This window comes from Stegostoma tigrinum, chromosome 15 (genome assembly GCF_030684315.1).
Source record: "Stegostoma tigrinum isolate sSteTig4 chromosome 15, sSteTig4.hap1, whole genome shotgun sequence".
Lineage (NCBI taxonomy): Eukaryota > Metazoa > Chordata > Chondrichthyes > Orectolobiformes > Stegostomatidae > Stegostoma > Stegostoma tigrinum.
Window position 1 is genome coordinate 43,360,151 of NC_081368.1, and position 24,717 is coordinate 43,384,867.

General features: G+C 41.8%; 1 protein-coding gene across 3 annotated transcripts in view; it reads left to right on the forward strand.

The window, feature by feature from the left end:
* Window positions 1-24,717, forward strand: part of LOC125459065 (probable E3 ubiquitin-protein ligase MID2) — a 227,474-nt gene that overhangs the window by 79,653 nt on the left and 123,104 nt on the right. Inside the window, exon 1 of one of the 3 annotated variants that reach the window (XM_048544995.2) lies at window positions 12,564-12,701. The exons of 1 other annotated variant lie outside the window; for it this stretch is intronic. The gene's annotated coding sequence lies outside the window, so the exon portion shown is untranslated. Of the gene's footprint in view, window positions 1-12,563; window positions 12,702-12,752; window positions 12,823-24,717 lie in introns of those variants that run through there. One more of the 3 variants, XM_048544994.2, reaches the window with a different exon arrangement.

Genomic DNA, 24,717 nt, shown 5'->3' on the forward strand with positions numbered 1-24,717 from the left:
TGCCTAGTCTTTGGATGGATCAAATGAGTCCAGCTTACCAAACAGTGGCATGATGCCAGAACTGCTTACTGCAACTCAAAGATGACTGTTTGAGAGCAAATCTCTTCAGGTGCACATATTTCTGTCATCGCCACTGAAATAACTTCACAAAAGCTGGGATCCTGTCATCAAGTTACCTTTTACTTTCACGTGCATAGTACATGATATTGACTCAGCTAGCTCAGAGCTGGTTCCTACAGGGAATAGAACCCCTGCCACTCTCGTTTATATGTTAGCCAGGACTATCTGGTTGAGGCCAGGTAAACATCGTTAATCAGGGAACTCATATTCTGAGGTCCACCTTGCTGACTTCATTCCAATCACTACAATAACATCTGTCCATAGTTCATACTGGGAAAGTGAATAAGGAGGATAAGTGAGGATGCAAAGGAGGCATTGGAGTTACAAAGGAGCATGGGATAACTATGAACAGATGATGGGCTTAGGATAAATCTTGAGAGGTTAATGTGACACGTGTTGAGTAACCTAATAGTCATGAATAGATCATGGCTGATGCCCCAGCAAATGGAGGTGGATATTCGAACATGTTGTTCTTGGTGTCCACCCAATGCACAGGTTTACACAGGAGGCAAGACACATTGACAGGAAATGACCCAATTCTTAATTTCTAACACTGCTATGAAAATTTGGCCCACGTGTCTCCTATAGGAAAAGAAAAGATAACTGAAAGGGGAAAATAACTGTTGGCTCAATGAAAACTTTACAATGCTGGGATATGTAATTTAATTATCTTCCAATGTGGGTTTTTGGCGTTAGGCTGTAATCACAATGGAAAGTAATCCATTGCTTTGCACTTCCGTCCTCTTATTTCTAATAAAATTGCAACAGATTTTGAAATTTGAATTGTGTATGCTCACTAATTTTAAAGATAATTCATTTGGGACAGATCCCTAGAAGTGGGAGAACTGCTCAGGGATTCTGGTGATGGGCTTAAAAGCCACTTTCATGGCCTATAATCACTTTGTTGTAAACACTTCCTGTCAAAAGGACACCATTCTGCTTTCCCTTCCTGTTTCCAACACAATTTGATCTGATTACATGCATGGTTGGAGTACCGCTGGTGACAGGGCTATTAGCAGAATTGATTCTTTATCACCGCTTCTCTTTTGAGAATGTGTTTCTCGAGTTCAGCAGTGTGATCCATCAGAAACTTGATTAAATAGATAGAGTATGTCTACTGTCGGAAAATATTGAGCCATTTAGCAGTGCAATGCAGTGAGGGCCCTTGCGATAAAGGCGAGCAGCTCATGATCCATCTGTCATTCTGATTAAAATTAAAGGGATACAGACTTTATGAAAACAAGTGTTTGGTTATTTTTTTAATTGGTGAGAGGGTTCTGTACACCATTTCAGTCATGATGACCATCTGGTAGAATCTTTTTTGGTTAAGTACGAGTTATGTGGAGTTTTCTGGAGAGTTTTAGCAGTGAGGCTTAGCATGACTCCTCACTGTATCTTACTGAATTTGCTTCATTAACAATCTACCCTGCCCCGATTGTGTCCCTCACATCCAGTTCTAAAACCATGTTATCATGCGCCATACCCTGGGCTTGCTGGTTCCAGTGTACGTTCTTTACAAGGCTGTTGTATATGTGGACAAGTGCTATCAGGCAGAGTAGCCCAGCACTGTGACTGACACTGGCCCAGGAGATGGCAGACATGGAAAATTTTAGATTCTGCTTTACAGGCAGGGCCCTGGTGGCTCTGCTAGATGGTGTGCTGCACAGACAGATGTGCTTTTGCACCACAACCAGCAGACCAAGCCAGCGTGGCCCAACCTTTCCACCCAGGAAACTGCAGTCTTAGCTGTCAGGAGGAATGCATAGCAATATAATGAGAGGGTCAATGATTTCTCCACTCTACCCTCATATCTTTTTGTTGATAACGCTCACACTCATTTTATCTCTGCCACTGTACCTACCCCCCACCAAGGCTCATGCTCTACCCCCCTCATTATTTTCTGCAACGTTTTCCCTCACTTGCTGTCTCCAACCCCAATCCACAATGCTATTAACCCTGCATGCCCTCACTCAATGGGATATCTCCCCACCTTCTTCAAAATAATAGCTGTGCCACCCACTTTCATCTCCCATAATACCCTCTGATTCCAGGAGGAAATCAGCACTCAAATAGGGCAAAAAAAAGTCAAGGCCAGTGGGTGGCCTGCCTGACTTTTGTCTCTCCATCCCTTATGTGGCGAACATCTTGACTCTGACCAAACTGAACAGCTAACTGACCATGTCAGGGGCTTAGGTGTAGCATTGACCAGCAGAAGCGTGCTGTAGGTATATATGTGAAGCTTCATGAGTGTTCTTTGAGGCTTTCAGGTGTTGAATGCCACTATCTGCAGATGTGTTTGCATGTAGCCATTGCCCATGGGAACATGCCCGGAGTTGTTGGTGCCCAGTGTCCTACATGGAGGTCATTTGGAGCAAGGCCCAAGCTAAGGTCACCAGGTATCTGCTCTGATTTCCATGTCAAGATCTTTCAACATTTAGCTTGTTCAGCACATTTTTAAAGGATCGCTGAATATTAATGAGATGAGTTATGGCATTAATAAGGTGTTTAACAAGCAATAATCCTATTTAATTGGCAACACAGCTGTCTAAGGAGAAATTCACCTTCCATAAAACATCCACTGAAGGTGAACTACGGCTCCTGAGCACTGGACTCATCTGCTCTGTCAGCTTTTCGTTTTCACTTTTTTTCCCTTCGGTTTTATTTGCCTTTTTACAGTGAAGAGTTCCAGACAAAATTGGCAAGGGTGAGTTATCCAGGTGCTGACCTGCTGCAGGAGAAGACCGAGCCCAGCACTGGAGAGAGCGAGCTCTGAGGAGACATCAGCAAGGTAGGCCCAGTGGCAAAAGATGGCACCTGAAAATAAGCAACTTCATTGGTGGGACCTGGCACTGGCAAAGCAGTGTCTGAAGGGCACCATGGCAACATTAAGGTAGATCACGGTGAGAGACTCCAACGTTCTTTGGTTCAGCACAGGCAGTGGCAGAGGTGAATCAGTCTAGCAGCAAAAAATGGCACCTGAGGATCGATTTGAATATGATGTCAGCTGGGTCTGGTGAGGCAGTGGTGGTTCTGAACAGACTTAGAACTCTAATGTAAATTAACTTTTCCATTAAACTATATCTTTTCATTCTGTTCTCATTCTTAAACTATCAAAGTGGTGACACATTGTGATGACAAAAGCTTTCAACTGTATATTATTGTATTTCTCATTGTAAAACACGTGACTTCCAGGCTGTGCCACTAGCAGGCGCTGAAGCTCTGTCACTGTCGAACTGATTGGTCAGGAATTTCCATTAGGGTGGCACACAGCTGTCCTGGGAAGTGAGTCCAGTTGAAGGCCCGCTGGGTGACCGCATAAGTGTCTGCTGCATACAAATCTAATGGGTTTTCCCAAATGTGACGGTGGCAAGCATTGCATCCATCCTCATGCTTGTGGAAAATTTTCTGTGTTGTAACAGAGAACTGAGTATGGATGTTAACACGGTGTGAAGCTGGATGAACACAGCAGGCCAAGCAGCATCAGAGGAGCAGGAAAGTTTGACGTTTCGGATTGAGACCCTTCTTCAGACCTGAAACGTCAAAGTTTCGTGCTCTGATGCTGCTTGGCCTGCTGTGTTTGTCCAGTTTCACACCGTGTTATTTCAGATTCTCCAATATCGACAGTTCCTACTATCTCTGAGAATGGAAGTTGATTGATACGGTCTTGACACGTGGATTTCATGCTATTTATTTATGGTTTTCAAATATTCAAATTTTCAAGTTGCTAAGGTGTTCACGGATGTGCCATGCTGTAGCTGTTGTGGCAGGGCAAGCATTAGGAAACAACACTGATCTCAACAAAAATCTTTAAGTTTGTTAGTGATTATTTATAATGGCACAGTAATGGTTTCCTGATGTAATTCTATTCTATTTAGTGCCTTCATTTTAGTGGTTTGTTCATAGTGGGACATTTGTCTTTTTCTAGGTCATAGTCTGTAATTGAAAGCATTGAGTCAGATTTATCACTAGGATTTCAGTGAAGTGCATGATGAGTGTGTGTATCATTTTCACTGTTTATTTCAATTGTGAAACGGTTCCAGGACTTCAAGTATGAGTCGGTCCTTCCAGGCCTGGGTTGTACCTGCAGAGATTATTCGAGTGTATGGATTACACCCCTCACTTTGAAGATATTCAATTGGAATCATCAAAGAGCACAAATGCAACATCCATATAACTGTCTTTGCAACCTATTTTCAGGCTATTTTTAAAAAGTGTTTGCAGTGGGCAGTGGCTTTTTTTTTAAATTCAGAGCAAAAGAAAATAAACCTCTTTTGACGTGGTCAAAAGAACAAAGTGCTACAAAATGTGTCAAATTAAATGTCAGACACAAAAATACCCTAATGGGGAGTTGAACAAGGTCCTTTAATGGCCAGAAAATAAACTTCAAAGCTTCAGGACTCGCATTCCCTTCAGTAATCTCTAGATCCACTGTTGCCAAAAAATGCATTGCTCGTGAACTTTAGATTTTCTTTTCTCTGTGTCATGACGGTGTATTGGATGTACCAGCTGTGTAACTGATGGCAAACCATTCTTTCAGTCCATTTTCAGCCCGACTCCTTGTGTTCCAACCAAATAGACCTCAATTAAGGATCAGTTTAGAAGTTTGGCACTTATGCTACTGTTATTCCATCTTAGCTAGTTTTCAAAATTGGCATGAATATAGTCTACAATACACAATATGGCTTCCTTTATTTTGTATTTACCCACTTTATTCTGTATGACGGCCCCACAGTATTTTTAATACGCAAGGGGTATTGAGTTGAATATTCAAAAGTTGAATATGAATTCTAAGTGAATTGTATGGAAGATTCTCTTTACAACTTCCCAGTGGATTGTGAGACTTCAAACTCTCTTCCTCAAGGGAAATGGAATATTTTCTTTCATTTCAAAAGGAATGGAACATAAAAATGAAGGTCTTGCTAAAATTACACAGGAAACTAGGTAGACGACATCTAGAATATAGTGAACAGTTTTTCGGTTTCTATATTTAAGGAAAGATAGACTGGTATTGGAGGCAATCCAAAGATGGTTCACTAAGTTAGCCCCAGACATGGAAGGACTTCCTTGTGAGAAGAGGTTGAGAAGATTGGGCCTGTACTCACTGAAATTTAGATGAGTGAGAGGCAACCTTGGAGCAAGCAAGATTCTTAGGGAGGCTTGACTGGGTGGGTGTGAAGTTGTTTCTCCTTGGGAAAGAACTAAGACCACAGCATGATCTCAAGTCTTAATCTATGGATGTCTTTAATGGAGAGGGTTATAGAGGCTAGGCGGTTAAATATATTCAAGACTGATATTTAATTTAGTAAGAGAATCAGGAGTTACATGGAAATGGTAAGAAAGGGCAGTTGAGGATTGTCAGACTAAGCATGATTGAATGTGAAGAGCAAACCTGATGGGCTGAATGGCTTACTTCTCCAAGGTGTTGGTCTTATAAGAGGTAGATTTTTAACATCCAAGGGAGTGAAAGGTGAGAGTTGAGAAAGGGGAGGAATCAGATCAGCCATGATCTTTCAGAAGGCCGGAGCAGACTCAGAGGGCCAATTGAACTTCCTGTGCTCCTAATTTATATGTTCATGCCTTTTCTTTCCTGACTGACTATCCTTTATATGAAAAAGTCCAAAATATCTATAATTTAAGAGAATATGCATTTATATTGCATCTTTCATGTCTTCAGAACATCCTAAATGCTACACGGTGAGTTAAATGCTTTTTGAAGCATAGCCATTATTAATATAAGCAAATATGTAGGATGAGGTATTCAGATTTCAAAAATAACAATGAGAGTAATGACCAAATGATTTGGCTTTGATTGAAGATCAGTGTTGAACAGGATACAAGAAAAGCTATTGGCCTTTTATGAGTGTCCCTGCCTCTGGGCCAAGAGGGCCTGGTTTAAGTTCCCATCAACACTAGATACGTGTCATAACATGTCTCGTAAAGGTTGTTTAAAAATATCTTCGGAAATATTGCCTTGGCAAATTTGAAAATAGTATTGCCGACTGTTTCTCGGGATGCCACTGCCTTTTCAAGTAGGTTGCCTAATCTTAGATTCCCTTTTTAAGAAGCATTTGAGTTAACTGCAACATCAGCACATCTGACCTGCAGTTTTGTTCTCCATTTGTTGCTGGTGTCACAAAGGGACCCTCTTGAAAATTGCTGCATGAAATAGAATGAAGGAGCAAGTGCACTTCTGCTCATTAGCCCTAGATGTTTGTGTCATTTCAGCTTTGAATGTTAATTCAGTTTCCTCATCCTGTTTGTGTTGATCCTCCTTGTCAGCTTCCTGAATCATGCCACCAGACCTGAATGTTTAAAAGCAGTTCAGAAAGAGACAGATAGCAAAAACAAAGGATATTATTGCGAAATCACTAAGACAGACGAATGGGTCACTATCTCGCTGCTGTTTGTGGAAGTTTACTTGCACAAATGATCACTACCTTTCATAACAATCACTATCATTCAAAAGTACTTGATGGGCAGTAAAATTCCTGAGGGATCATGTAATATTTGTTGCAATCTACATTATTTATTTTTAAATCAAAGTTGGATTAAGAACAATTTTATAAATACAGTGTAGTTGAAAGAGCTTTTTATTTTCCTTTTTTGGAATAATAGAACCAGAAATGATTTATTTTTCCTTTTCCAGGATGAGTGTGAGATGGCAAAGACAAAGAGGGGCATGAAGTGTTTATTCACAGCTCTCCAGCCAGCATGAAGAAGGCCACGCATCAATAGACAAACTAATCTCTTTTTTTTTCTGTCAGTTTTCACGTCTGTATTATCATTAGAAATGAGCTGACTATACACGCATGTCATTTACTCATCACCTTGAATGCTTATAAACATTCAAAGGAAAACATTTCCAAAAGAATTTTTGTGAAAATAACTCTTTTTGAAAAGCTTCCAGTTGGAAAGTTTTGCTTTTGAAGACAAGTGGGGCAGACATTTGTCTTGAGCAGTTGTTTAAAACAAGTAGGTATAGATCAGCTGCCCAGTACGTACAACACCTGAAATTTGACTCCATTAACTGCAGCCAAGCTAATTGTCTCTCAAATATGTGCAAAACTGACAGCCAACCTAATGTCCTCCATAATGTGCCCATTCTTGAAATGAATTTCTGTGTTTTAAGATTTATTTATTTATTTAATTAATTAATTTTCTTCTACCAGCAGCAGTTTGTTAATACTCGATGTCTTGGTGAATGCCAATATCATCATGTCACCTTCTACACGTAGATGATCCAAATTCAGTTACCAGCTGCTCTTCCTTCCAAAACCTTGGACATCATTCTGAGGGTGTTGCTGACTTTCTCTAAAGTGCATCCTGTTCAGAATGAGAACAATAGCATCAAAGTGGACATTGTTGTCAATTAACGTTTGCAAAGGGTATAAGAGCCTACACAAGTAACCAGTGGAGAATGTAGATACACAAGAGCAGCTTTTAGATTTCTGAATTATTCTGTCTTTTTCTGCAGTTGCTGTCAGTTTTAGTAGAATAACAGCAATGAATACTGACAGTTTCACCATTATTCCCACAGGACAATCTGAGTCTACAGACGTTGTATGGGGGTGCACGTTCAGAATTTGGTATGTCAAGTTAGTTTTCAACTGGAAAATGTTGCAAAAGAAACCAGAAAGCAACATTGAGGAATGGAAATGCATGGCAGATTCATACTGTGCATTCTTTTGCCAATTTATTTTTTGGAAGCTATCTGCTTAGAATGGGTCTCAGAGAATCCTATTCTCCCCTAGTCAGGAAAGTCTGAATCACAAAGGGTGCTCATATGTTCATTGAGAATTCAGGGGCTGTCCTGGCCAAGTGGATGTTCAACTTTCCTGCATTTAAATATCAGCCACCAATACATATGGAATAAGTTGCTGTCATATATTGATTATCGTTCACTGAATTTTGGAATTAATCAGAAGTTAGTTGTCAGCTGAGTACTATTCAAATCCAGGAATGAGGTGAGTGAGCATGGTAGGAAAAATCTCACCAGGCAACTAAGTTTCAGAATGCCAACGTCCTTGTTGCAGGACAGAGTCCTTAGCTCAATACAGTTGTGATAACAACTGCCTTGTGCATCCAAGGTGAAGCAATGTTGTGCTTTGTGTAAATAGAGTTGAAATCACTGGCAAACACAATGAACTTGAAATTCAACTGATAAGCATTCATTAAAAATATGCCACGCCTTCAATTAATGAATGACTTGTCAAATTCATGTCAGTTTCATTTAATTCTGAATCAACCATCTGCTGAAAGAGCTTAACCGGAAATTGAAACAGAACCACACATTTAAAATAAAAATTCTAAACAAATATACCACTTCTAAGAGGAATTGACTTTGCTTATATCAGAATAGCAATGTGTTTAATTATGAGACTGCCTTGCTCTTACTGTCATTTAAGAACTGTAGCTTGAATTCAGTTCAAAATGACACAGTCAATCAAAAACAAAAATATTCGTTTTATAACTTGCAATAAATCTGCACTTAAGTCAACTTCTGCATCTCTTTCATTTTGGTCTGTTTGTAACATTAACATTCTGAGCCCAAAAAGATCATGCAAGAGTATATGGTTAGGTAAGTTTTTTTTTGTCTTATTGTTTGAGGATCCAGAATGGGAAATGATTGTTTTATATTTCTTTACAACTTATTCAGGCATATTTTTGAATTAAGAAGCTAGAAACTCCTGAACCAATTAGTGTAGAATATTTGCTCAGAAATAAATACACTGCAACACTGAGTGATGCAATGGGACTTGTCACTTTTAATATCTCAGTTACTCACCTGTTTTTGACTAGATTGTTTGTTTGGAAATTGACAAACACAGACTGGATAAACTTGGCGATTTGTGTCAATAATGAATATCTATCCACTTAATACAACTTTTTATGATCAGATTTTCAATAATGTTCATCTGTAACTAAAGAAGAAAACTCAATGACCTCAGCCTAGCTTTTCTCTATCTCCACCCAAACCAATTGTTGTCAAAGCAAATGCTGGTAGTTTACAATTGTCTCCGTTGCTGAATTTTGTGTTGGCATTTAGTACAGCCTTTGGCTTGGTTACAGTAGGAGATATCCAGAGGGGATCAAATGCTTTCTTGCAAGAATGGAACTAAAATCATGGAACAATCTTTTTTTCAGCAGCAGATGTTTGCTATTCAAAAGATTGGGAATAGTTCTTTTGTTCCCTTGATCTCAAAATAGGCATAGAATGGGAAGATGTTATGAACAAGAAAATATCTTAGTCTCAATGAAGAAAGTAACTCAATTTGATTAATTTAGCTAATTTTGACAATAGTTTTGGACCAATGCCTTAGATTTGATCATGGACCATGTCACACATGCCAACATGTGCATTGTTTGGTAATCTCTGTATTATACAAACAGAATGCTAGAGGCATTTGGACTTTCTCTAATTCTTCATTTCCCCTCACTTTGATTTGATGAGTGAACTGCAATCAAGAACACACAAATGGCAGAAAAATGGAATTGTGACACCATGACATTGTATATCCAAAACCCTAATGCAGCCCCTAGCTAACACTTTTCTATCATCACATTTTGCAACCAGGGCAGGAAGAAAAGCCTTGAGCTGAAATTTGACAGGCATAAACAGTAATAGAACCAGCCTGGCCCTAAAAGCTAGTTCCAGAAATAATAATTTTGAGATAACTGAGACATGGCATCTAACTAGATTGTTTAATCCGCTCACGTTTTCCAGAAATGTGTTCTAGAATATTTAGCATCTGGTTGGATGAAGGCAGTGCAAAGACATAAAGATAGCAGAGAAAGAATGCTTCATTAATTGGTAGCAGGCTTACCTGAGTATCAGAATGGTGAAGTGTCACTCTGAGACTTGAGTTCAAAAAAAAACTCGGTTGAAGCTGCATAGTTGGAGGTGCCCTTTTTTCAGATGAAACTTTGAACCAAAATTCATTCCTCTTTCTAATCAATGTAAAAGGTCCCATGCCACTATTTTAAAGGGCAATACTTTAATCCCTGATATTCCTGGTCAGTATACATCACTTAACTAATATCACTAGACAATAGATTACGTGGTCGTTATCACATTGCTCTTATTGAGAATTGGCTTTGTGCAATTTGACTTTGATTTTACCTAGATTACACGACGACTAGACTTCAAGTTTATTTAATTGGCAGTAAAGCACTTTGGGGCATTCTGAGATTGTGAAATCCATAATATAAACACAAATTATTGTGTCCCTTCCTTTGAGCCAGAAGTTCTCGGTTCAAGTCCTACCTGTCCCGGAAGTGTGTCATAATATCTCTGAATAGGTTGAATAAAATGGCTACAAACTCATCTGCACGAGACCTGTATAATCTGACTGTGATGTGTAACTGGAAAAGCGTTAACCCTGAGTTTTATTATGAGTACATGGTGAAGTGTCTTAAACTCATCCTTAAAATAAGGACGATAGTGAGAAATATTGTAACTGAGACTTTCTCTTGTGTGGGTAGACAAATAGTTTTCATTTGTATAACAATTTATTTAAGGGTCAGATGCCCTATTCTCTGTAACAAAAATTCTAATATTCTAGTGTGTTACGTCACCTATCTTTATTTTAGTTGTTACTGTTTGTGTAATGCGTCATAATTATTCTCCATTCAAGACATGACGTGTGTGTTATCCTTTGAGTAAATGCTAACGCAGTCATAATCTTGTATGATCTGTTCTGGGCTCACAAGTTGCCCGGTGACCAACTTCTTAAATTCTATTAGGAATTTTCTCATTTAGAGCTGCTTTGAACAACGCTGTGCTAGAAAAGAACAGCGCTCTAATGAGGTTATCACATGAGTTAACACCACCACCCCTCCCTACCCGAAAACGTATTTTATTGCTAACAATAAGTGTGAAATTAAAAATAGCTCAATATTAATGCCCAACCTCGGGTGCTCATTAAGGCCATCTCGTGCAATACTGGAGTTATAGAATGGTCAAAATAGAGGTGACCGTGAGGTCTGGCTTTCTGCGCTGGCCCGCTATAGGAGCAGCTCATAAACAACTGTAACATGCCTTAAGTCCCCCCTATAGGCCAGTATCGCTAAGAAGAATATATTAGAACGGGAAGGAAAGCATTTATTAGGCTCAACCAAGGAGCTACTTCCATCTTGTTTCAATGCAGCGTACAGCATGGTGACAGATGAAGTGCTAATTTGGGTCAGGGTTTCAATTATTCGGTTTTGGAGCTTTGTCTGAACTGGATAGATTGTCACTCGTGTCGTACTGGAATAGCGCTATACTGTCAAAAATATCGTCTCTGGAATGAGACTTTACACTGACTTCTATCTGTATAAGTTATTGTAAACGATCCCGTAACACTCGTTGAAGAACAAGGGGAAGTTCACTCGGTTTCCTGGTCAGCGTACGACCCTCGACCAATTTGACTTAAGTTGCCTGAATTCTACATTTTTTTTCTACATCAACACAACGAAAGTACTGAACAGCAATTTAGAAGAGTTTTGGAAGCTCCATTCATTTGGGAGCTTGTCTCACGCTTGCGAAGCAGTTGTTAGTCGCAGTAATAATCTCTTGTCACCTGGAGCATTTTTTAAACCATGTTTTTATGCTCGGTTTCACCATATTCACCCCTGATCACAGTACTCTGTCCTCGAGCACGTTTGTGTGGGGCATCTGTGTTAAATTTTGCTGTCTTGGCTCTTTCTTATGGATCAGCAGAAACTTCCATCGTTCTAGCTGGGGAGGGGTGGTGGCTGTGGAAGCGGATGTGTGTGTATCGCAGTTGAGTTGGGTACCTTGCTCACCTTCTGTGCAATAATGCATCGTTCGCGCCAGACGTCACAATGAACGTGTATTGTAGCAGGGAACCTGATCGATTTTCCTGCATCATTCAAAGACCTTGAGGGAGGTTTTAATGGTACTCACTGGTGGACGGAGATAACTGAAAACTGGCTGAGAATGGAGCCCAGATTTTATTTTTGATCCATTGTATGCTGAAGATTGCCATTTTATCCACCAGGGCACTACCTTTCCCACCCTTCCCCCCCCCAGTCATCCTCCGCAGTAAATGAACAAGAACCAAAACTCCACAGCACTGCGAGATTTTAAATTGTCAGCAGTTGTAGCTGTCTATAAAGAAATCAGCTGTTTCCAAAGTCCTGGGAATAAAAACGGGAAACAATGAGTCTTCTGCTGTGCCCCTAGCCAAGTAGTCACGGGTTAATTATATTGACGACAAGAGGCGGTAGTTACAGTCACTAACAAGTGTTTTATTGTAGCTTTTCAATCATTTTACACGAGTGACGACCAAGGAAATAGCCCCTCTCAGCATGGTCTAGTGCGCCAGAAAATCATGCAGCTCGTTCTCTCTCTCCCTTTGTGGCAGTGAGGTAAAGTGGGAGGAGTTGCTTTCCGGCAATTGTATTGCTTCAGAAGTTAGATATTCGGATTTTAGCTCTCAGTGTGTTGCTGTCAGGACTCGGCGCGGCAGCTTCGCTGCTCTCACCTCCTTTTCCCCATTCTTCTGCTTTGGCGGGGTTTAACGTGGTTCTATTTCTCCAAGATGACAGGATTGTCAGCCGTATACCAGAGTCAGCTGGTAAGTATCCCCTCCCACCAGGGTCTTCTTGGGTACCGGATTGAATCCCCGTTTACGCATCAGTCTCTTTATTTTAGAGTGGCTGGGAGACCGAGAGAAGGAGACTTGCGACTGAACCGAGGTAGCCTGAGCTCAGCCTTTTTTTTTTGTTTTTTTTTATATAAAAAGACTACCTTCCCTTTTGTAGCCAATACCTGTTAGGCTGTCAGTTTGATCTTGGTCCCTGGACAAATTTGCATATTGCAATTTACGTGCCTCTTCATTCAGAAGTGTTTTCAGTTTGTATGATATATGGTTGTGGTTTGACATGTTACTTAAATAACACAGTTCCTACGTGCGTACTTGCAGTAATGATGAATGAAAATAGAGCAAGATACTCCGGTTTGCAAAAGGAGTTTTAGAATAATTTTACACATCATTTTGCTACAGAGAGCACGTGGTAATATGTGATAAATCAATTGATGAAGTCCGTGTCCTGATTAGAAAGGGAGCTGTAGCACCTTAAGTTAGGCGTGTTCTTTTTATTCTTGTTTGTTTCTCGTGTTATAATTAAGCCACACACAATAGAACTCAAGGGAACAGTATGACTTCAACTAGTTAATCGGATTTATTTTGCTTGGTTAACTGAATCACTTCTGTGTTAGATATCTGTTTTTAGTGCTGAAGATTCAGATTCTTAAAATGCGTCCGTTTGCCTGTTTCACGACCTCCGGGTCGTATGATTGCTTGTAAAATGATCGATCTGAAAATGTGTCTGAGGGCGGTGGGTTGTGTGGAGAGTGCCTAGATACGAGGATTCATTGTAAGTGCTATAAAATCGTTCTTCTAGAAGCAAAAGTTTGTAAATTTGAATCACTTGCGAAGCAAGTCAGATGATCCAGTCTTCTGCATCTTTTCGAGCCTGAGTACATAAGAAAGCTAACGGCAGCTTCTAGTCGCAATTCAGTAAAATGTGATGTCCACTACGTGTTTACGGTTTATTGTACAAAGGTGCATTTTTTTTTCGACAAAGGTGGACAAGCGTTTTTGTAATGCTACCACTTCGTGCCTGCGCCAACAAGCGCTCTGCTCAGAAACGGTAATAGTTACTTGTTCTCCCCTGTGTGGGGGTTAGTTCTCGCCACAATGCTGACATTACCCCCTTTAAAGTGGCTGGCAATGGGGCCCCCTTTGAACAGTCCTCGGTATGCACGGCTCATGTATTCCAAGGTAACGCAGTGTGGAGCTGGATGAACACAGCGGGCCAGGCAGCATGAGATGAGCAGGAAAGCTGACGTTTCGGGTCTGGACCCTCCGTTCCTATTATCCATGTATTCCAATACGTGGTACTCCTCTGAGGAGCGTTCATGTGTGTGTGATCTTAACTTCTGAGTGATTTTGCACATTACCTGCGGGTAGAAGGGAGGCCGTGTACGCACACGCAGCTTACTTGGAGCAGCGATGGCTCAGGATCAAACACTGCTTGTTCACCTCTATGAAGCACTATAGGACGTTTTACTTACAAGGGCGCTAGATAAATGCAAGTTGGTGTATTATTCTTTCCAAGTGATTTGTGTGGAATTTTACTGAAATGTTGAGCTAAATTGGCCCTTCTCCCCATTTCAAAGCTTAAAGCCAGTCATAACTTTTCACTGAAGACGCAGCGAGTTCCCACCATTTCTGACCAGAAAAAGCGTCAAATTAAATCAAGAACGTGTATTACCAGGCACTGGGGTGGCCATGTTACAACAAGAGTGAAGCTCGACCAGTTTCTGAAGTTAGACAGCATCTGCAAGTAAGTTTCCATGTCTTAATTTTGATTTTATTCTTTTCTGATGTTATCAGTCGACTTGATCATTTCACAGGGCAGTCCTCAGAACCTTGTCAGAGTGGTAGTTGATTACGTACAAGCCTAAACCAGGAGTGATGACAAGCTGTTCTGCAATGGAAGCATCATTGACCAGCTTGGCCAGTCCCCTCTGATAGCAGTAGGTGGCAAGATCCTTGTGTACTGATTTTCCTCGGAGTCCCAGTCCCACTGATAAGCATGCGCGTGCGCGCACACGAAAACACAGACACCCACTTTATCTTCTTCCATTGCACATAAGTCAGGGTAAATTCAGGCTATGCAGGTGACAGAGGTAGATGTTGAGGAGATAGATTTATGTTGTGTGGCAATCCCATTACAGATTCAACTGTGCCAGTTAAGGAGACTATTTTAGAAGTGTTGTATGAAGTGGCTGCAGAATCTTCTGCAGTTCAAATGTGTTGTCAATAGGTTGTAATGTTAACAGCACTGAAGGAATTTCCCCAGTTAATCATTTCTGTAGGACTCCGCAGTAATACAGAGGTTCAGAGCTGCTAGGCTCAATGCTGTGTTCGTTGGTATCATCCATAGCAGCAGTCATATTACAATTGAAATCAGAATAGTGGGAACGAAAGAAAAGGTAAGTTTTCTATTCGAGTTCCAATATTTACCACTGAAGTCTGTGGATCTATGCCAGTAACAGCTATCTAGTTTAGTGCGACCAAAACTATTGAGATTAAAAATTGTTTTGTGCTCAAGGATTATAATTGACCTTGAACGTAATGAGATTATAGTGTGAAACAGTTTTGAATAATTACCAAATTTTGAGATTGTGGAATTCTGTAGGCAGCATTTTTAACTTTGCTGCTGCATTCTTGTGGCATCACAGACAGCACAAACAGGGGATTAGTTAATGTTATTCGACAGGTATCTAACAGGTGAGCAAATATTATCTATTCGATTGAAAACTTATTTTAAATCTGTGCCTGGGGGTGTTCACAGAAAATGAGACTCGTCTAACTATTTTGGTACAATATGGTTGTCGTGAGTGAAATTGTAGGAAAAAGTGATGAATATTTGCAGATCAAACAAAGCCAGATGAAACAGCAAAACAAATACCCAATCAAAATGGGGAATGTTGGCACATGCTCAATTGATACGTTGAAGATAAAGTAACAGTTCATTTGTATATAAAGCTTTGCTTTGTGCAGTTTCCTTTTTACACAAGATCAAAACATTCATTTTGATAATGTCAAGCCTGTGGGCATGAAGAGATCTGAAACCTCTTTATTTTCTGTTTGAAAATGAAAGTTACTTTTTTTTCTTTTTAAATGAACCCTTGTTAAGTTTCTGAGAGTTCTGAGGAAGGGTCAGTCAATCTGAAATGTTAACTCTGCTCTCTCTCCACCACAGATTCTGCCAGGCCTGAGCTTATTCGGCAATTTCTGTTCTTGTCTATGTTAAATTTAAAATGGTTGCTATTAAATGCTGAATGAACCCATTGGCTACTTATAGAAATTTCCTGCGATTGGCAGGGCAAAAGTTAATAAATCACTTACGGAATTTTAGAGTGTCCATCTGCATGTATAAAGCAAGAAAGCTCTCTCAGATATTGTCTACCCTAGCCAGTACTGAATAATGGATGCCATTGAAACTTACTATGGCTGAAGTGGTGCTAACAGCCTAATGGTTAGTTTCTACTAGAAACAATGGTGTTTGACAAAACCCCCTCATTACAGCCCATCCAGAAATTGAGTCACATGAATGAAACATCTGCTTGTTTATTGAATCGATCCAAAGTCTTTTCTCAGCCTGCTTTTTAAAATTGGAATTGACAACAAACAGCTCTTCCCTGACTGAAGCCTGCTTGTATTCTCAGACTCGTGGAATCTAAGAAATTTCCTGTTGTTGTGAAAAATGAACTAATTCATTTTCTATCATCATTGCCACTGCTTCCAAGCTCTCAAGAAAACCTTCATTAGACTCTGATTCACATGAGCTAATGCTGCGATAAAGGTTTGTAGTATCATTTTGGAATTTAGATTTTATGGTCAAGTGGTACGGGGTTTTGTTTTAGCTGTGAGAAAGTGTCATTTTGAAGTTGAAAGTTATTTTTGATGTTGAAAGTTATTTTTGATCAGTGAGTTCAAATATAATTTCAAAGAAAATATGACTTGTCAGATAAGGTTAGGGAAAATCCAAAGAGATTCTACAAGTACAGCAACTAGACAGAGAATATGGCCTCCTTTAAAGATCAACAAGATCATCAATCTGTAGAACTACAGAAGATGTGAGAGACAGTAAGTCAATATTTCACATCAGTTTTTTTTAAACTGTGGGGAAAGACATGAAGACTAGGGAACTTGGGGAAATAAAAATTGACATCTGGAAAAGAGTCTATATAACAACAGGAACTGCTGGAGGTCTTAAAAAGAAACCAAGATGAATAAATCTCTTGAACATTGTCAAGCTTATGCCAGGACATTGTGAGATGTTAGTGAAGAAACTGCAGGGCCCCTAGCAGGGGTATTTATATCATCTATGGCCATGGGTGAGGTGGTGGAGGACTGGAGGGTGGCTAATGTATTTAAGAAAGATTGTAAAAAGAAGCCTGGGAATTATAGCCTGGTGAGTCTGACATCAGTGGTGGGTGAGTTGTCAGAGGAGCTTCTGAGAGAAAGGAATTACGTGCATTTGGAGAGGTGAGGACTGATTAAGGATAGTCAACATGGCTTTGTGCTTGGGAAATCATGTCTCACAAACTTGACTGAGCTTTTGAGGATGAGACCAAAAAAAATTAAGGGAAGAGTGATGGATGTTGTCTACATGTACTTAACTAAACCCTTTGACAAGATTCCGCATAGTGGACTAATTAGTAAGGTTAGATCACATGGATTAAGGGAGAGCTTGTCAAATGGATCATAATTGGCTTGATGGTAAGAGACAGAGGGTGGTGGAGGAGGGTTGTTTTTGGACCGGAGATCTTCTGCAGGATTCAGGGTTGGCTCCACTGTTACTTGTCATTTTTATATAAATGATTTGGATGAGAATTTTGAAGGCATGGTTAGTAAGTTTGCGGGTCACGTCAAAATTAGTACAGCCAACAGTGAGGAAGGTTGCCTAAGATTACAAAGGGATCTTAATCAATTGGGCCTTTGGCCTGAGGTGTGGCAAATGGATTTTAATTTTGATAAATGGGAGGTATTATATTTTGGTAAAACAAGGGAAAGACTTATACAATTAATGGTATAGCCCCGAGGAGTGTTATTGAGCGGAGACCTAGGCGGTCAAATACACAGTTCTCTGAAATTTGCATTACAGTAGACATGGTGGTTAAGAATGCGTTTGGCACACTTGCCTTCATTGCTCCAACCATTGAGTATAGGAATTGGGACGTCATGTTGAGGTTATATCGGAACACAGCAGGTCAGGCAGCAGCAGAGAAGCTGGAGAGTTGTTCAGGTTTAAATGCTTCATTAGGATTGAAGGATGTAAACCCAAAATGTCAACTTTCCTGCTCGTCTGATGCTGCCTGACTTGCGTGCTCCTCCAGCTTCACACTGTAGTCAGTGTGGTCTCTGACTCCAGAATCTACAAATCTTCCTATCTCCAAGGTTACATAGGACATTGGCGCAGCCAGATTTGGACTACTGTGGACAGTTCTGGTCTCCCTGCTCTAGGAAGTGAGTTATCAAATTGGACAGCATTCAAAAATGATTTACCAAGTTGTTGCCAGGAATTACTTTTTCTTCCAATTTTGATTCCAAGTTTGCCAAATTACAGCAATATACTACAAACCTACATTACAGATGTGACCGTATTAATGGAATATTGCTCAAGTAAAGACAAAGGTGTTTATGATTTTTGAACTCCATCCCTAATGGCATTATGTGTGTTCCTACACCAAATGGACTGCAGTGGTTCAAGAGGCAGCTTGCTGGAATTCTGAAGAAGCCTTACTAGTCTTGAAACGTTAACTCTTTTTTTCTCTTTCTCTTGCCACAGGTCATCAAATGTGTTGAGTTTTTCCTGCATTTTGCTCTTATTAATGAAGTATTAGCTTATTTTGAATCATTAAACTACACCAAATGATCACATGTTAATCCAGTGTTTGTCATTCTTTGACCTTTTTAGGGCATGTGGAGGTGAGGGAAATGATAAATATGTCAAGTTACTTTTGCTTTGGACTGTACATCTGTGTGCTACTTCTGTGCTTTGAGATATGCAATGTTGAAAATTTTGCTTTACACAGTAATGGGGTAAACCTGACCAAATTTTAAAAGAAGTGTATTTTAAGGGAAAAGTGAAGTCAATAAGAGTTCACTAACTACAGATTCTGCTTCTTCACGGAAGCAGCTGAAAGATGAGTCATATGTTCAAACCCTTGTTTCCTGGAAAACACAGGAGAAATACTATGACTGTTGGTAGTGGCTCTGTCTGCTGTAATGCTGTGCTGTCACAATTTTTTTAGCAAGACTAGATTCAAAGCTAATACGGTACAAGGGATGGAGAGCAGTAACTTGTATGTTTTCTGCTCAAATTTAAGCTTCACTTTTTCAGTTAAAGGGTGGTACAATATGGAGTCATATGGAGTACAGCACAGATACAGACCCTTCAGTTCAACTCATCCATGCCAACTTGATGTTCTACATTAATCTAGTCCCATTTGCCAGCATTTTCCACCATATCCCTCTAAACCCTTTCTATTCATACACCCATCCAGATGCCTTCCAAATGTTGTAATTGTGCCAAACGCCTCCACTTTGTCTGGCAGCTCATTCAAAACATGTACAACCTTTGTGGAAACGTTTCCCCATAGCTTTCTTTTAAATCTCTCCCTTCTTACCTTAAACCTATGCCCTCTAGTTTTGGACTCCCCACCCTGGGGAAAATACCTTTGCTGGTCATCGTGCCAATGTCCCTCTAGATTTTATAAACCCCTGCAAGGTCACCCTTCAGCCTCTGCTGCACCAGGGACAATAGCCCCAGCCTATTCAGCCTCTTCCGAAAGCTTAAGCCCTCCGACCCTGACAACATCCTTGTAAATATTTTATGCACCCCTTAAAGGTTCACAACATTCTTCCTACAGCAGGGAAACCAGAACTGATCGCAGTATTCCAAAAGCTCTGGAAATATCGGTGAGCGTTGTAGCACAGACGAGAGAGCAACCCAGCTAGTCAAGATGACAGCACTGGTACCATAGGCCTGTCTGCTCCTGGCCAGTTGGATTCTCCACCCCTCCCACTGTCACTGCCAACACCTTTTCTGTTTTTTTGCTATTTTGCCTTCTCCTTCTTCCTCTTTTTTTCTTCATTTTGACTTCACGGGAAGGGCAGAGCGGTGTCGTCAGTGACCAGAGCGAGGAATCCTGGCTTTGTAGGCCCAATGCATGGACTCCTGGAACTGGTGGAAAGACATCAGCTGGAGCAATCACAGAGCGGAGACTTCTGGCTGCAATAGACCTGGAGTGGGGAACTTCCAGAGATCTTGCATTAGTCCTGGACTGTGTTTGAGGTCCAGGCCAATGAAGATGAACTCTATTTAAGCATATAGATAAGTAATAAGACCATAAGACATAGGAGCAAAAATTAGGCCATTCAGCCCATTGAGTCTGCTCTGCCATTCAATAATGGCTGATAAGTTCCTCAACCCCATTCTCCTGCTCTCTCTCCATAACCCTTGATAATCAAGAACTTATCTATCTCAGTCTTAAATGCACTCAATAACCTGGCCTCCACAGCCTTCTGTGGCAATGAATTTCACAGATTCACCACTCTCTGGCTGAAGAAGTTTCTCCTTATCTCTGTTCTAAAAGTGTTCCTTTAGCCACAGCCACGGACTGTGCCTTTGGGTCCTAGACTCTCCTGCCAATGGAAACATCTTTCCAACATCCAGTTTGTCCAGGCCATTCCGTATTTTGAAAGTTTGTTAGGAAATGTTTGGAGAGATATGGCCCAGGAGCAAGCAGGTGGCACTATTTAGTTTGGGATTATGTGCTGCATAGACTGGTTGGACCGAAGTGTGTGTTTCTGTGTTGTATGACTCTCTGACTGTACTTTCTTTGGTACTGGATTGTGGTGACCGAAAACATTTCTCTATAACTTTCCCTGGGCGTGCTACAATTATTCATTTATTCATTCGTTCATCCATTCATCTCATTAAATGGCGGTGCAAACTCCATGAGCTCAATGGCCTACATCTGCTCCCATGCCTTACAATCTTATTAAAAACACTCAGCCATTGATGGATCTCATTATGCACAGAAAGTAAAACTGAATTTACCAGAAGATACTCTCAACAATCACATCTAATCATGCGTTGCATCATTTTCTACAAACCTGTGTATTTTTACACATTTTCTTTGCTGTTCCGGTCAGATATTCATTGCAATGTATTCTATTTAGGGGAGTACCGGAAATACAGTTCCAAATAAAGTTCTGATCCATTCCTTAATTAAGATCAATGAGAAATGCTTTTAAATGTTGAAGCTACCTCTCTTCTATGGAGAAGTATGAAGCAAAATTCAAGCAGGAACCATTTGGATGATATTGCAGGTTGCCAAACCTGTATGTGTAAGATAGGCTTTAGGTTTCCTAAATTGAGTGTTAGGTGCAGAGATCCAGCAAGTAGAAACCTGTGCTCATAACTAGGCCAAGCTGTGTTCATCCAGCTCCACACTTTGTTATCTCGGATTCTCCAGCATCTGCAGTTCCCATTATCTCTGCTCACAACTAATTGAGGCAATTCCAGAGACATGATAAAATGGACATCAAACCTCATTCTGAAATGAGCTTTTGACCACATTATCTACACTATCAAGAACGGGAGAATTTCCATCTCTCATGCTGACCTAAATTGCTGTTAAATTCATGCCTTTGCTTCCTGTAGGCTTTACTATTCCAATATAAATCCTCACTGTCCTCTGAAATGACCTGCCCACACACTCAGACCTAGAGCAAACAGGCGGCTGGCAATAATTATTGACCTTGCAGCTAATGCCCTTATCTTATCAAAGAGAAAATTAAACAGATTTAACCCTCACCCCAAACCGTATCCAATAATGTTGTAACAGGATAATACAATGTGAGGCTGGATGAACACAGCAGGCTAAGCAGCATCTCAGGAGCACAAAAGCTGACGTTTCGGGCCTAGACCCTTCATCAGAGAGGGGGATGGGGGGAGGGAACTGGAATAAATAGGGAGAGAGGGGGAGGCGGACCGAAGATGGAGAGTAAAGAAGATAGGTGGAGAGGGTGTAGGTGGGGAGGTAGGGAGGGGATAGGTCAGTCCAGGGAAGACGGACAGGTCAAGGAGGTGGGATGAGGTTAGTAGGTAGCTGGGGGTGCGGCTTGGGGTGGGAGGAAGGGATGGGTGAGAGGAAGAACCGGTTAGGGAGGCAGAGACAGGTTGGACTGGTTTTGGGATGCAGTGGGTGGGGGGGAAGAGCTGGGCTGGTTGTGTGGTGCAGTGGGGGGAGGGGATGAACTGGGCTGGTTGAGGGATGCAGTGGGGGAAGGGGAGATTTTGAAACTGGTGAAGTCCACATTGATACCATATGGCTGCAGGGTTCCCAGGCGGAATATGAGTTGCTGTTCCTGCAACCTTCGGGTGGCATCATGGTGGCAGTGCAGGAGGCCCATGATGGACATGTCATCAAGAGAATGGGAGGGGGAGTGGAAATGGTTTGCGACTGGGAGGTGCAGTTGTTTGTTGCGAACTGAGCGGAGGTGTTCTGCAAAGCGGTCCCCAAGCCTCCGCTTGGTTTCCCCAATGTAGAGAAAGCCGCACCGGGTACAGTGGATGCAGTATACCACATTGGCAGATGTGCAGGTGAACCTCTGCTTAATGTGGAATGTCATCTTGGGGCCTGGGATGGGGGTGAGGGAGGAGGTGTGGGGACAAGTGTAGCATTTCCTGCGGTTGCAGGGGAAGGTGCCGGGTGTGGTGGGGTTGGAGGGCAGTGTGGAGCGAACAAGGGAGTCACGGAGAGAGTGGTCTCTCCGGAAAGCAGACAGGGGTGGGGATGGAAAAATGTCTTGGGTGGTGGGGTCGGATTGTAAATGGCGGAAGTGTCGGAGGATAATGCGTTGTATCCGGAGGTTGGTAGGGTGGTGTGTGAGAACGAGGGGGATCCTCTTGGGGCGGTTGTGGCGGGGGCGGGGTGTGAGGGATGTGTCGCGGGAAATGCGGGAGACGCGGTCAAGGGCCTACCAACCTCCGGATACAACGCATTATCCTCCGACACTTCCGCCATTTACAATCCGACCCCACCACCCAAGACATTTTTCCATCCCCACCCCTGTCTGCTTTCCGGAGAGACCACTCTCTCCGTGACTCCCTTGTTCGCTCCACACTGCCCTCCAACCCCACCACACCCGGCACCTTCCCCTGCAACCGCAGGAAATGCTACACTTGTCCCCACACCTCCTCCCTCACCCCCATCCCAGGCCCCAAGATGACATTCCACATTAAGCAGAGGTTCACCTGCACATCTGCCAATGTGGTATACTGCATCCACTGTACCCGGTGCGGCTTTCTCTACATTGGGGAAACCAAGCGGAGGCTTGGGGACCGCTTTGCAGAACACCTCCGCTCAGTTCGCAACAAACAACTGCACCTCCCAGTCGCAAACCATTTCCACTCCCCCTCCCATTCTCTTGATGACATGTCCATCATGGGCCTCCTGCACTGCCACCATGATGCCACCCGAAGGTTGCAGGAACAGCAACTCATATTCCGCCTGGGAACCCTGCAGCCATATGGTATCAATGTGGACTTCACCAGTTTCAAAATCTCCCCTTCCCCCACTGCATCCCTCAACCAGCCCAGTTCATCCCCTCCCCCCACTGCACCACACAACCAGCCCAGCTCTTCCCCCCCACCCACTGCATCCCAAAACCAGTCCAACCTGTCTCTGCCTCCCTAACCGGTTCTTCCTCTCACCCATCCCTTCCTCCCACCCCAAGCCGCACCCCCAGCTACCTACTAACCTCATCACACCTCCTTGACCTGTCCGTCTTCCCTGGACTGACCTATCCCCTCCCTACCTCCCCACCTACACCCTCTCCACCTATCTTCTTTACTCTCCATCTTCGGTCCGCCTCCCCCTCTCTCCCTATTTATTCCAGTTCCCTCCCCCCATCCCCCTCTCTGATGAAGGGTCTAGGCCCGAAACGTCAGCTTTTGTGCTCCTGAGATGCTGCTTAGCCTGCTGTGTTCATCCAGCCTCACATTGTATTATCTTGGAATTCTCCAGCATCTGCAGTTCCCATTATCTCTAATGTTGTAACAGGATGTTTTTCTCGAAGGAGATGAAAATGTCAGCTCAACTTTTTCAAATAGCCCAAATGTTTGTTGTCCCCTTTCTCTCATGTTTTCCCTGTAGCACTGTCCACGAGGGAAAACCTGGGAGAAAGGGGATTTTAAAAAATACACTTGGGCTAGACATAACCTTAGTGCATAACCAAGTGTGGGGCTGGATGAACACAGTAGGCCAAGCAGCATCTCAGAAGCACAAAAGTTGACGTTTCGGGCCTAGACCCTTCATTATTATGTCTGATACAGTAACCTTTCTGCATGTTGGTTGTATGTTCTAAAAGGCACTTAATATGCTTGTATTGGTCATTGCTTTCTCGTCAGCATTATGATAGTTAAGGTGATTAATCTTTTCATTTCTCAGCTGTTGACTCCTGAATGATCAGTTCTCCATCTTTATGAGATAGGAAGAAGCCCTTCATGCCTTCAGGGATGCTATTATCTCCATTCTGAGGAAGGGTCACTGGACCCACAATGCTAACTCTGATTTTTCTTCACAGATGCTTACAGTGCTGCTGAGCTTTTCCAGCAACTCCTGTTTTCATGCCATATATCTCCAGTATTTCGCTGAGTCATATCTCTATTATATGGAATGCAGCTACACAGATATGCCAACTATTTTAACTTGTATCTTTGTTTCAGTGGGATGTCCTTTTTTTTCACGTACAAGGTCAGCTGATAACATTTAGAATGAACTTAATCTCCTTGACAACATTTACAGTTCAGCTCCAAACAATGTTCTTGGTATGCCATCCCTCTTAGCATTTGTGCTTGTTCAAAATCACATTTAATACTTTTCCCTTGTACCATCTAAGGGGGTCTAAGCTTGAGTTATGCATATCAAGATTTTTGGTCTAAGACCAGTCTGTGGCCGACTGCTTACTTCTCATCAATGATCTATTGCCCAGATTGGAT